Genomic DNA, 12,954 nt, shown 5'->3' on the forward strand with positions numbered 1-12,954 from the left:
ACTTCCCCCAAGTTGAATTCTTGATTCTCAGAAACAGTGTGGACAACCACAGCTACAGGACGAACCCCCAGTCTTGGGGTTTGTTCATGTAGAACTTAACCCCGCAAGGGCTAGGTCAAGTCCACTTGAAATCAGGCCTGGGAGTCACCCCCAAGAGAACCTCTTTTGTTGCTCAGATGTGGCCTCTCTCTCCAGCCAACACAAAAGCAAACTCACCACCCTCCCCCTGTCTATGTGGGACATGACTCCCAGGGATGTGGATCTTCCTGGCAACGTGGGACAGAAATCCCAGAAAGAGCCGACACTCAGCATCAAGGGATTGAGAAAAACCCTAGAATGAGCCAAGACTCAGCATCAAGGGATTGAGAAAACCTTCTTGAACAAAAGGGGGAAGAGTGAAATGAGACAAAGTATCAATGGCTGAGAGATTCCAAACAGAGTGGAGAGGTTATCCTGGAGGTTATTCTTACACATTAAGTAGATATCACCTTGTTATTCAAGATGTAATGGAGAGGCTGGAAGGAACTGCCTGAAAATGTAGAGCTGTGTTCCAGTAGCCATGTTTCTTGATGACTGAATAATGATATAGCTTTCACAATGTGACTGTGTGATTGTGTAAACCTTTTGTCTGATGCTCCTTTTCAACAGATGAGTAGAACATATGGAATAAAAATAAATAATAGGGGGAACAAGTGTTAAAATAAATTTAGTTTGAAATGCTAGTGATCAATGAGATGGAGGGGTAACGGGTATGGTATGTATGAATTCTTTTCTGTTTTCTTTTTATTTTTCTGAATAGATGCAAATGTTCCAAGAAATGATCATGATGATGAATATGCAACTATGTGATGATATTGTGAATTACTGATTATATATGTAGAATGGAATGATCAAAATAGGAATGTTTGTGTTTATTTGGAGTTTTTTGGTATTTAAATAAAATAAAATAAAAAATTATTTATGAAAAATTATTTTAAAAAATTAGAAGGAGGTAGAATTGGCTTAATACATCATCAGAAATGAGAGATCCAGCATCTCCTAAGAAGTGTAGAAAGTATATAGTGCACTTAAGTGTACTTTTTCACATCATCTGAAGACCACTGGAATGAAATCTCTAATTAGAACACCTTGCAGCCAGGTTAAGCTGGCAGCATGACTGATCTCACATTTGTTAAAAGGAAAGAAATGAAATGTAGCACAGACTGTTTGTTCTTATGTCCACTCTTTCCATTGTATCAACACTTACCTAACAAAAGTAATCATTAGGAGGGCACTTTATTAAAGGAGAGAGATTATACTCACAATAAGTCTGAGGTATTCAATTTACAATTACTTCCAGTTGAGGCTAAGAGAAGTAAGCAATTTAGCCAAGGTCACAGTCAACAAATTGTAGGGCCACTATTTACTCAAATTCTGCATGCTTTTCACTAGAGTACCCTACTTCTTTTGTGCCTTTACTAGAAAATAAACTTGCAATTTACTATGCAAAGACACATGCTTAAGTTTTTAAAAGAGGTGGAAGTTAGTCTGAATAAAATCTAAATGTAGGCTCCAGTGATTTTATTACACTTGTGGGAAGTTGGGCAGAAGAAAGTATTATTGAAATTCCTCAGGAGGAGGCAGTTTTTTTTCAGCTTTGTAGGTATCAGAAAGTCATATTTAAAGTGTCAGAAAAAGATTAAGATGGCAGTCTCAGGTCTAATAAATTCAGAAGCTACTATTGCTTAACTTATTTAGATGTAGTTTTTATTCACAGAGTATTTCTTAACACAAAATGCTGGATTCTGGAAATCCAGTGTGAACAGTTGTTGATGTTTAATAGATAATATTTATTGACATGAATGAGGACAAGATGTTAAATGAAAGCAGCATCCTGGATGAAATAACAGAAATGTTCTTGAAAGGAAAAAAAAACACCACCACCCTGGCTTCTGACAAACAGAAAGGCCAGAATTTCACTGGGACTATTGACCCACCATCCAGTCTTTACACTGCTTCTTCTCTCGTCAAGTAATATTACAACATATTTCTAAGGCTAGAAAATGGTGATCAGGGGATTGAAGCTCTGCTCTTTAGAGGCCACAAAGCTTGTATGCTCTCTTTTCTATCCTCTGCTAGAATGTGAAAAACTGTAAAGTTAAACAAGAGGTATTATAAGAAATGGTGATCAAGGGACTCTCTCCGTTAAAGTACAATTAAATAAAATGATAGCCAATGAAGAATTCTCCCTGCTTTTAACCATTAACTTCTAAAATACACAAACCTTCATTTCTTTGGTTTATATACAATTTCATAAAAACACTGACCTTATTTTAGGGACACAAACACATGTAAGAAAATCCTGGTAACTGCTGGAGCGAAAGAACCAGTTCAAGAAAAACATTTTAAAAGCAGAGCTTGCTACTTATACTTACGCCAAAGAGTCACCCCTATAGAACTTCTTCTGTTGCTCAGAGGTGGCCTGTCTCTCTAAACCAACTCAGCAGGTGAACTCATTGTCCTCCCCACTACGTGTGACATAACTCCCAGGGACATAAATCTCCCTGGCAACATGGAACAGAACACCCAGGATGAGCCAGGACCCGGTATTACCAGACTGAGAAAGTCTTCTTGACCAAAAGAAGAAGGAGAGAAATGAGACAAAGTTTCAGTGGCTGAGAGATTTCAAACAGTTGAGAGGTCATCCTGGAGATTATTTTTATGCATTATATAGCTATCCCTTTTTAGTTTATGGTGCATTGGAGTGGCTGGAGGGAAGTACCTGCTGTGCTGTGTTCCAGTAGCCTTGATTCTTGAAGACGGTTATGTAATGACATAGCTTTTACAATGTGACTGTGTGACTGTGAAATCCTTGTGCCTGCTGCTCTTTTTATCCAGGGAATAAAGAGATGAGTAAAAAAAAAATGGATAAAAAAATAAATAAGAGGGGGGATAAGGGGTAAAATAAATTGAGTAGACTGAAATACTAGTGGTCAATGAAAGGGATGTATGGTATATATGAGTATTTTTTTTAGTTTTTTATTTTTCTGGAGTGATGCAAATATTCCAAAAATTATCATGGTGATGAATACACAACTATATGATGATATTGTGAGCCACTGATTTACACCATGTATGAACTGTATTTGTGTGAAGATTTTATCAATAAAAAGTTTAAGGAAAAAAACGACAACAGAGCTTGTCCTATGGTCCTCACTTCTGTCTTATAGATGATATTACAGTGTCTTTACAGATGTAGAAGACACTGCCCCATGGATCTGTCTAGAGTTAAGCCTCTTCTGCTGGAAGGATTTAAAGACAGATTAAAATGAAGAAATAACTAAAGAGAAACTAAAAGATTAGAATGTATTCATATTAGTAGGCCCCAAAAGTATAAGTCCTAGAATAATTTAAGAATTTGGTAATTAATAGGTAATACTTCTGAGAAATCATAAAAGTTGAGCATGTAAGATTCTTTTTTTTAAATATTTTTATTATATACAATGAACTGACATAACCAACATTCTTGACATGGTTACAATCAAAGGAGCATACATCATCACATAGTTGTGTATTCATCACAATGACCATTTTTTTGAACATTTATATCTCTCCAGAAAAAGAAAGAAAAAAGAAAAAGACTCATACATGTCATACCCCTTAACACTCCCTTTTATTGACCACTAGTATTTCAATCTACTCAATTAATTTTAACCTTTGTTCCCCTTATTATTTATTTTTTATCCATTTTTCCCCACTCACCTGTCTATACCATAGATAGCAGGAGCATCAGACACAAAGGTAAGTTCCTTGAGTACATGTTTTTCTTATTTCAGTGATCCCCAGAAGATGGGAGCAGGGGTGGAGTGTGGAGGGCAATTCTGTTTGTAATCTAAACAGACTTCAGATCAAAGGATTAGCTCGCTCAAAATAATATTTTGCTTGAGAAATAAACTGATTTAGAAAATATTCCAATATGGATCATCACTATTTTCATTTTCATCTTACTAAGGAAATAAATTTTAAAACAATGTGAGTTTTTTGCAGCATTTATTTCTTTAATAAATAAATATTTTCTTTGAATCCAGACTCAGGACCTCCATAGGAATTTAGTGGTATTATCTTGCCAGAGCCTCTAGTCTACAAAGAATGAACTAAAAATGCAGTTCCATTTAAGGAATAAGGGCTGGGCCAAATTGGTCCTGAAAATCCTCTGACTTTTTATCCTTATCTAGTACTCTTTTTTCTCCATTGCTTGACTCTAGTTATTAAAAGGTTTTCAGATATCTCCACCTTCAAATTTCAGATACTTTGGAGTACCTATCTCAATTGTAAAAGAAAAGCAATCACTCACATTTTGCTATAGTACTCAGAATTTCACTGTAATACTCATTGCAACTAAAGATGAACTCAATTCCTTTTATTCTGATTCAAATTTACTATCTTTATCAAGGAGAATAGTATAAAATTACTTGGCAGTCTCTCATAAAACTGTATTTCAGGGTAGACCCAAACAGTCCTAGTTGATAAAGGTCTTCTTTATAGAATTCTTGCCAATAAATACGGAAGAGATGACACAATAAGATAATCACCATTTTGCCACCACAAATGAAATCACTGATACTGACATTATCAACAGTGGGATCTTTTAGCATCACTAGAAGTAGGGTAGTCAGCCATAGTGGGCCTCTGAATAAGATACAGTATTAAGCACTAGTAAGCAGTCTTATCAGAAACCTTAATTCTTAAGTCTGATTTTAATCAGGCCTTGTATTAGTTAGGGTTCTCTAGAGAAACAGAATCAACAGGGAACACTTGCAAATATAAAATTTATAAAAGTGTCTCACGTGACCACAGGAATGCAGAGTCCAAATCCACAGGGCAGGCTGTGAAGCCTACAACTCCAATGGAGGGTCTGGATGAACTCCGCAGGAGAGGCTCACCAGCAGAAGCAGGAATGGGGCCTGTCTCTTCTGAGTCCTCCTTAAAAGACTTCCCGTGATTAGATTTAGCATCACTAATTGTAGAAGACACTCCCCTTTGGCTGATTACAAATGGAATCAGCTGTGGATGCAGCTGATGTGATCATGACCTAATCCTATGAAATGTCCTCACTGCAACAGACAGGCCAGTACTTGCCCAATCAGATAAACAGCTACCACAACTTGGCCAAGTTGACACATGTCCCTAACCATGACAAGCCTCTAGAACTAACTTCCACTTATAGGAAATACAGAGAACAGAGCAACAAATCGACACCAAAATGAAGTAAACAAAGCCCAAATGTAAGTAAGTACATAAGATACGTGACCCAGTTCCTGCAACTAGTCCATCTCTCTCTCTCTCTCTCTCTCTCTCTCTCTCTCTCTCACACACACACACACACACACACACATACACACAGGCGAGGGAAGGGAGGGGAGTGAGGAACTGCCCTAGATTAACATAGACATAAGGCATAAAATGACCAAATGTGATCTGTGGACCTCAATCCCGATGTGAACAAATCATCTGTAAAAAAACATATTCTTGGAGCAAGGACAAACATGAACACGGTCTAGCTATCAGATGATACCAAGGACTTGGCTTGATATAAAATATGTTATCAAGTAATAAAAATGACCAAACTGCTAGGAAATTCTATAGGGTCCTCTTCTGTAGATCATTTCACCAATCTATCCCTGGGTGATCTGGGGAATAGAGAGGGAAAGAATCAGAAAAAAAAAACCAAAACAACAGAGTCCCATTCATAGCCAGTATACCCTAAGAGATATCAGCACTCTGAACAAAAATACAATGACCAACTACAGTCACATATTATAAATTGAAGAAGTCTATACAAATAACTATATTATTTTTATTGAGTTTACTCCAAAGCCATGTCTCCTTTGACCACATAACAAACACAAAGGGTAATAATAATACTATTATTATTTCCATCTTACAGATGGAGAGATTAGGAAACTGCCCACGGTCACATGCCATAAAGAGAAAAAGCTGGAATTCAAGTCCAAGCAGTTTGAATCCAAATTCTAGATGCTAGATGCCAACACTAAATTCTATTTATAAAAGAATGAAACATAATGTAACCTAAAGAAAAATTCAACATTTAACATAGCTTTCATAAATTTTTCAATTCAATTTTCAACTTTGCAGCAAAAAGTAATAACAAATTTAAAAAACTGAAAATTAATTTTCTTTACAATTTTTTAATTTTTCTGAACAGTGTTGAACAGAACTGATGAGGTAACCTTCTAGTGGGGGTAAGAGACAAAAACCAGTCAACACAGAAATCCTAGAATGAGCTGAGACTCAATATCAAGGAATTGAGAAAACCTTCTCGACCAAAAGGGGGAAGAGAGAAATGAGACAAAATAAGGTGTCAATGGCTGAGAGATTCCAGAGTCGAGAGCTTATCCTGGAGGTTTTTCTTATGCATTAGATATCACCCTGTTAGTCAAGATGTAATGGAGAGGCTGGGGGGAACTGCCTGAAAATGTAGAGCTGTGTTCCAGTAGCCATGTTTCTTGAAGATGATTGTATAATGATATAGTTTTCACAATGTGACTGTGTGATTGTGAAAACCTTGTGTCTGATGCTCCTTTTATCTACCTTATCAACAGATGAGTAGAACATATGGAATAAAAATAAATAATAGGGGAACAAATGTTAAAATAAATTTAGATTGAAATGTTAGTGATCAATGGAAAGGAGGGGTAAGGGGTATGGTATGTATGAATTTTTTTCTGTCATCTTTTTGTTTCTTTTTCTGAATTGATACAAATGTTCTAAGAAATGATCATGATGATGAATATGCAACTATGCAATGATATTATGAATTACTGATTATACATATAGAATGGAATGATCATAAGTTAAGAATGTTTCTGTTTGTTGGTTGTTATATATATTTTTTTAATTAATTAATAAATAAAAACCAGTCAACAACAGAATTTCAGAGAGTGACAGGTACTACAGAGGAGACAGGGAGGAAATGTATATTTTCCTTTGGAGACATTTAACTGTAAAGGTAAACAGAAGGGTGGATAGGCAGTCAGAGGAAAATTGTTTGTTGTAATTTTTTATTGTCTGTAAAGATGAGCAATATCAGAGCCTGTATACAAGCTGACAGAGATGACCTGCTGGAGGGGTGCTGCTGATGTAAGAGAGGGCACAAATGCAGGAGCCAAGTCCTTGAGAAAATATGAAGAGATATGAGGCAGGGCAAGGACCTGGCATCTGAGAAGAACAGATGCACTTCTATATTATAAAGAAAAGGAAGATAAGAAACTTGGGTCCTAAAGAAGGTGGGTTTCTAGATGTGGTGAGGGGAAAATAACAGAACGTCTCTGAGAGCTTCTAAACCCTTCATGAAGTATGAAACCAACTTAACTGAGTGGAGAGGGATAGGCTGCTGAAGAGTTTACAGGGTGGTGAGAAGTTTGAAATAGTTATAGGCAAAACAATCTTCTTAGGAATCAGCACTAGCTCTTTTGGACAGCACAGAGTGCCCACTTCCAATTTTTGGCTTTGAATCTCGAGTTCTCTAACAATATTTAACCACTCGAGGGCAGTTATAGAAAAACCAGATAAAGGGCAAGACAGCTGAAAATAGAGGAAAAAAATTATGAGTTAAAAAAACACAACATATCCATGAGACAAACATGAAAGCCACAGTGTCGAATCAAGCCATGGTCTACATATCTCTATGAAGGAATTCTTCCAAACAATATATTTGTTATATTTAGTTATGACATAATCATGAAGATTAAAGATAGTTTCTTTTTGGTCATGAAGTGCCAGGAGTCACTTATTATTATTTTTTTTAATGTTCCCTGATAAACTGCATGTTGATTCCAGAGATGATTACATTTCATGCTTGAAGAAACTCTCTGATGTTCACTGACATTTTCAGTGATGATTTCATTTAAAAGCAAAAAATAAAATGTAAATAGCTCCTCACCTCCACGAATACACACATATCTACATTGCTTAATCTCAAAATGCCCAAATAGCTGTCACAAGGCAAATGGGAAGGCAGATGCTTGCATAGATTGACTCCTAGCACCTAGTAGAAGCCACTATTCAGGTGCATGTTCCACAATGCTGGCTGAAGACCCAAAACATTTTGGGGAGTATGCATGTTCTCCCTATATTCAAGGGGGAAGAAATAAAGACCCCACATCTCAATGGAGGCATGTTAACACCATAAGGAAGAACATTTGGGTGGGATAGTGTATGTTTATATAGATGGCCATTTTTGGAAAATAAAATCTGCCACACTAGAAGAATCTATATCAAGGCAAATTATGAAATGTCAGAACATCAGGGATAAACAGAGGATCCAAAGTAGGAGAAAATGGTCATACACAAGGGAATGGGGATTAGAATGACATCAGACTTTTCAACAGCAACACCTGAAGCTAATGGAACAATGACTTCTGAAGAGGGAATCTAATTTTCAATCTAGAATTCAACACCCAGCTAAACCACATTCAAGTGTGAGGGTAAAATGAAGCTATTTCCAGACATTAAACTTCTGAATTCAAGATGGAGTTTCAGACTTTAATGTGTCTTTTCTCAGGAAACTACTAAACAATATGGAAAACATGGGATCCAAGAAAATGGGCGTCAACAAAGGAGGAAGGCACAAAAAATTCCCAAGATGATGTCAAGGGAAAGTCCCAGGATAAATGTGTAGCAGTCCAGAGAGCAAACCACTCCAGATTGGAGTATGAGAGGGAAAGTTCCAGGAGGACCATCTCCAAGAAAAAAAGAAATGAAACTGAGGGATTACCTGAATATATTGAAAGATTATCAGTTCTTTCATAGAGTTTGAGGATGAATCAATGAGTGTGCAGAGAAAATAAGCAAATGTAAAACCAGCAACAAAAGAGGCACTTATTTAATTCATGAGAAACAAAAGTAATGTAAAAGAAATGTAATAATAGGGGGTGCAAGGGGAGTTCAGTGGTAGAATTCTCACCTGCCATGCGAGAGACCAGAGTTCGATTCCTGACCCATGTACTTTCCAGAAACAAACAAAAATTCAACAAATGGTGCTGCAATTAATGGGATACTCACATGGAAAAAGAATGAAATGTGACCCCAGGCATATAGTATACAAAAAATTTAAAAAATAACAGTATCTTGCATAGCTCATTTGTGAAGAATGGGTATACAGTCATAGTCACATATATACACTGAATACTGCCTTAACTGGGAACTGTAAAGTATGAATGAGTAGAGAATGGAGGAGTGGTTGTGTGGGAGACCTAAGTCATCAAATTCCAAAGTAGAAATCCACAGATAATATCTAAAGTTGAAAAATTAAGAAACAGCAGTATAAGCATTAAAAACAAAATAATTTGAAGGTAAAAATACCAGAAGGAATTGCTAAGAGTTTAAAGTGGTGGCCTCAAGGGGAATGGAAAAAAGGAATGGGGAAGGATGGGACAGGGGAATGCTTTTTTCTTTACAAGCCTGTTAGTACACTCTTTTTCTTCTATGCACATAATTAACTTTGTTAAAACAGAAAAAAAATTTTATCAAACATTTAAGTCTGCTGATTTTGAATCAATATGTCCTTAAATATGTCACATTATCTCTGTACTATCTGGTTAATAAAGAATATACCTCTATTCCTATTCACAAAGGATAAAAGGAAATAAAACAACAAACATAAAAGGCACTGAGCACCATAGACCCTACGTGTAATTGTCCTTCAAACATGCTACTGTTAGGTTATGAAACTGCTGGTATTTGACCATTTCTTAGTCTAAAAAATGGCAATTTCATATGGTTCAAACTAATAAATTATAATACTATATTACTGAATTAAAAATTGAGCTGTTATTTAAAGCAAAAACAATTACTGATATGAACGTTCCATGGAAAAAATTCTACTTTTAGTTATTAGAACTTGTTTTGCTTAACAAAGTATTACCATATATGCTATTACCATCACTAACACATCATTATTAGTGTTTCTAATGAATGTAAATAATACATTGAATAAAATAGCAGTTAACATAATAGAATCTATTTTGATGACACAAGTTATTTTAGAATTTTTCTTCATTATACTACAGAAATCCTAAGCTGAGATGGTAAAGATTTTGACTGACAGAAAGCTGAATAAAAGGTTAGGTTGTGTTAGGTCCTTTGGTTGATACAAAAATTAGCTAAGTCACTCTTGCAAAATGAAAGTTCCACAATATTGTGGTATAGTACAAGTCTATTTCAATGATAATTCCGGTTATGCTCTTGTTTATCTAAGAGTTCCCCTTATGGTCTGTTTGAAGGGGATTCCTAAAAAATGTCTTAGCCAGTCAAGATACGCAGATTATAAATGTATTGGGGATGCCTCGATATTAGAGACACTAGCTAAAGAAGCTCTGTTTTTAAATGAACTAAACCGAGTTAAATTCATTGAAATTAAAAATGTATTTAATTCCTACATCATAAAACCAAAACATCCCCAATTGAAAAAATCAATTTTTATCAACTTTAGCAAAAAAAGAATTTAACCATGGTAACGTAAGGCTAAGGGCTTTGCCAAGCATAATGGATCCTGTTCCAATCAATGGAAATTTTCCCCTTCAAATTAAAAGCAAATGTTTGAAACAGAAGGAATACACATAAACAGATGCTATGGGAAATTGTTTAGTTTACATTTCATTTTTACACTCAAATTTCAGAAATTAAAATACATGTGACTAAAAAATATTCTTTAAGAGACTCTTAAAACGTATCAACATGCAATATAAGAACCTCTTAATTTCTTTACCACCATTATTTTAAACCACAAGATCATAATAAATATTTTGGAGGTGTGTTTCTTATAATGGGGTTTAACTAATTTCCCACTTCTTTGCAAAATTTTAAGGGCAAAAAGAAACTGAAAATCATTATGCAACCAAAAGTAGTAACTTCTGAAACTTACATAATATAGGTTAAAAAATAAAGGCCCCAAAGAAATAGCTAGCTACAACTATTACAATCACCTCTTTTTAATTAGTCTACATCAACTAACACCTCATACCTTTACTAAGACAAATAGCAAAGTCAGTCAGTCAGTCCAACTGAGCCAAAGTCTATAACGAACCTGGAGAACTTCCTTCTCTCTCTGGGGATAAGGACAATGAAAAAAAAAAGGTGCTCTGTTTTCTGTAGTCTGGTAAGCGGAGCCATTGAGCTGGGCTGCACATCAGACAACAGAACTCAGGAAAATTTAGATCAAAGCCAGGGCCATGCCAAGGTAATATGCAACAAAACCTTTTGCCAAAGCATTAAGAAGAAGGAAAAAAAAAGGCAAGGAGAACCTGCTGGACCACCTTGTTATTATCACAGGGAGGCGGGAAGAAACAAAATCTGCAGGTACCGAGGAGTGAGAAAATACTGTCCTGGATATATGGGTATCTATTTACACATATCATTATTATATTATCATTAACCAAACCTAGAAAGCAGTGTCCTATATGTATCGGAGTCCTATGTACATATATATATTACCATTAATTAAGCCCCCAAAGCCAAGTGCTCTTGATGTGCACGTATATAACAATATAGACATATTTTCATTAATAAAACTCGCTGGTTTTACCAGTAAGGAACAGAAAACTGCTGTTTGAAATAACATCAGAAATAGAACTGGGTAAAGGTCTGAGGAAGCAATGTCTTTTTCCTTATACCCTCTTTGATGATCTCCGATTTTCATTACATAATTTGCCTCCAACACACACACACACACACACACACACACACACACACACACACACACACACACACACACACACACACACACACACACACACACACACACCCTATTAGGTCTCCGGAAACAAAGGACGGTCCTTAATTCTCCGGTCTGTGGAAACACAGGCGCCCGCCCCCACAGATGATGAGGCCCCCACGTGACTCCTATTAACTAGCGCGCCAAAGCGAGAGGTCTCAACCTAGACCACCGCCATGGCGACGGTAACAAACCGGCACGACAAGCGCCGCAAGGAAAGGGGAGGAGTAGCTCAGGACCAGGGAAACACTGCCACAGCCGCGCGTCCCCAAGACGCATTCCCCTCGCCGACACCCAGGCAGCCGTCTTCGCCATCCTCGTCCCCCTCCTCATCCCAGACGCCTCCCACGCTAGGGAACTCAATGCCGGGACACGGGCTAGCAAGGGGGGGCCGCTCGCCCGATGCGCCCCCTGCAAGCCCAGCCTGCGCAAGGGAGGGAGCGGAACCCCTCCATGACCGCCTGGTGACAGCCCCGTGCCGCCCTTTGGGACATATCCGCCCCCGGGCCGCGCCGGACCTTACTCCGCTTCCCTCCCGAGCCCCAGGCCGGTGCCCCCACTCCTCCGCGAGCCCCCGCGGGCCCACCGAGGCGTCCAAGAGGGTGCGGGAGCCTGGCGCGGGCCCGCTGTCTCCTCAGCATCACGGACCCACCCTCACTCCTCAGCCCCAGTCCGGGTTCCCCGCGCTCGTTCGCTCACTTACTCCGGCGCGCCGGTGGCGGTGGTGGGCGTGAGGGACAGTCAGCGACTAGCAGCGGGCGGCGAGCTTCTGTCGGCACCGAGAGGGCTGAGACGGCAACGGTAGACTGTACTTGGCAGACCCCGGCAAGGGACGAACCCACCCGCGAAGGGGCAGACACCGCGCCTCTTATTCATGAAGCGGGGGCGGGGTGGGGGACCCGGATGCCCGACAGCCCCCGCCCACTTTGCAGAGTGCCATTGGCTTCAGAGTCGGCACTGCGCAGGCGCCGTGCTTCTTGCCCGGCCTGGCTCTGCCCATCCGCGCTGGCTGGCCAGGTCCAGTGGATTTGTGGAGCAGAATAGCTGGGTATCGGCCTGCGAGCGGAGCTGTTGCGGATAGGCCCTCTCCCTTCTTTCTTTTGTACAGGCCTACCTCGTGTTATTGTGCTTTGCAGATACTGCTTTTTCACAAATTGAAGGTTTGTGGCAACCCTGCACTG

The 12,954-nt window shown here is 38.4% G+C and overlaps 1 protein-coding gene across 1 annotated transcript in view; it reads right to left on the reverse strand.

Moving 5' to 3' along the window:
• Positions 1 to 12,646, reverse strand: part of LOC143657503 (cadherin-15-like) — a 58,648-nt gene extending 46,002 nt beyond the window's left edge. The window contains 1 exon segment of the mRNA XM_077129985.1: positions 2,415 to 12,646. The gene's annotated coding sequence lies outside the window, so the exon portion shown is untranslated.
• Between the last annotated feature and the right edge of the window lie 308 nt (positions 12,647 to 12,954).

Source organism: Tamandua tetradactyla, chromosome 2 (genome assembly GCF_023851605.1).
Source record: "Tamandua tetradactyla isolate mTamTet1 chromosome 2, mTamTet1.pri, whole genome shotgun sequence".
NCBI lineage: Eukaryota > Metazoa > Chordata > Mammalia > Pilosa > Myrmecophagidae > Tamandua > Tamandua tetradactyla.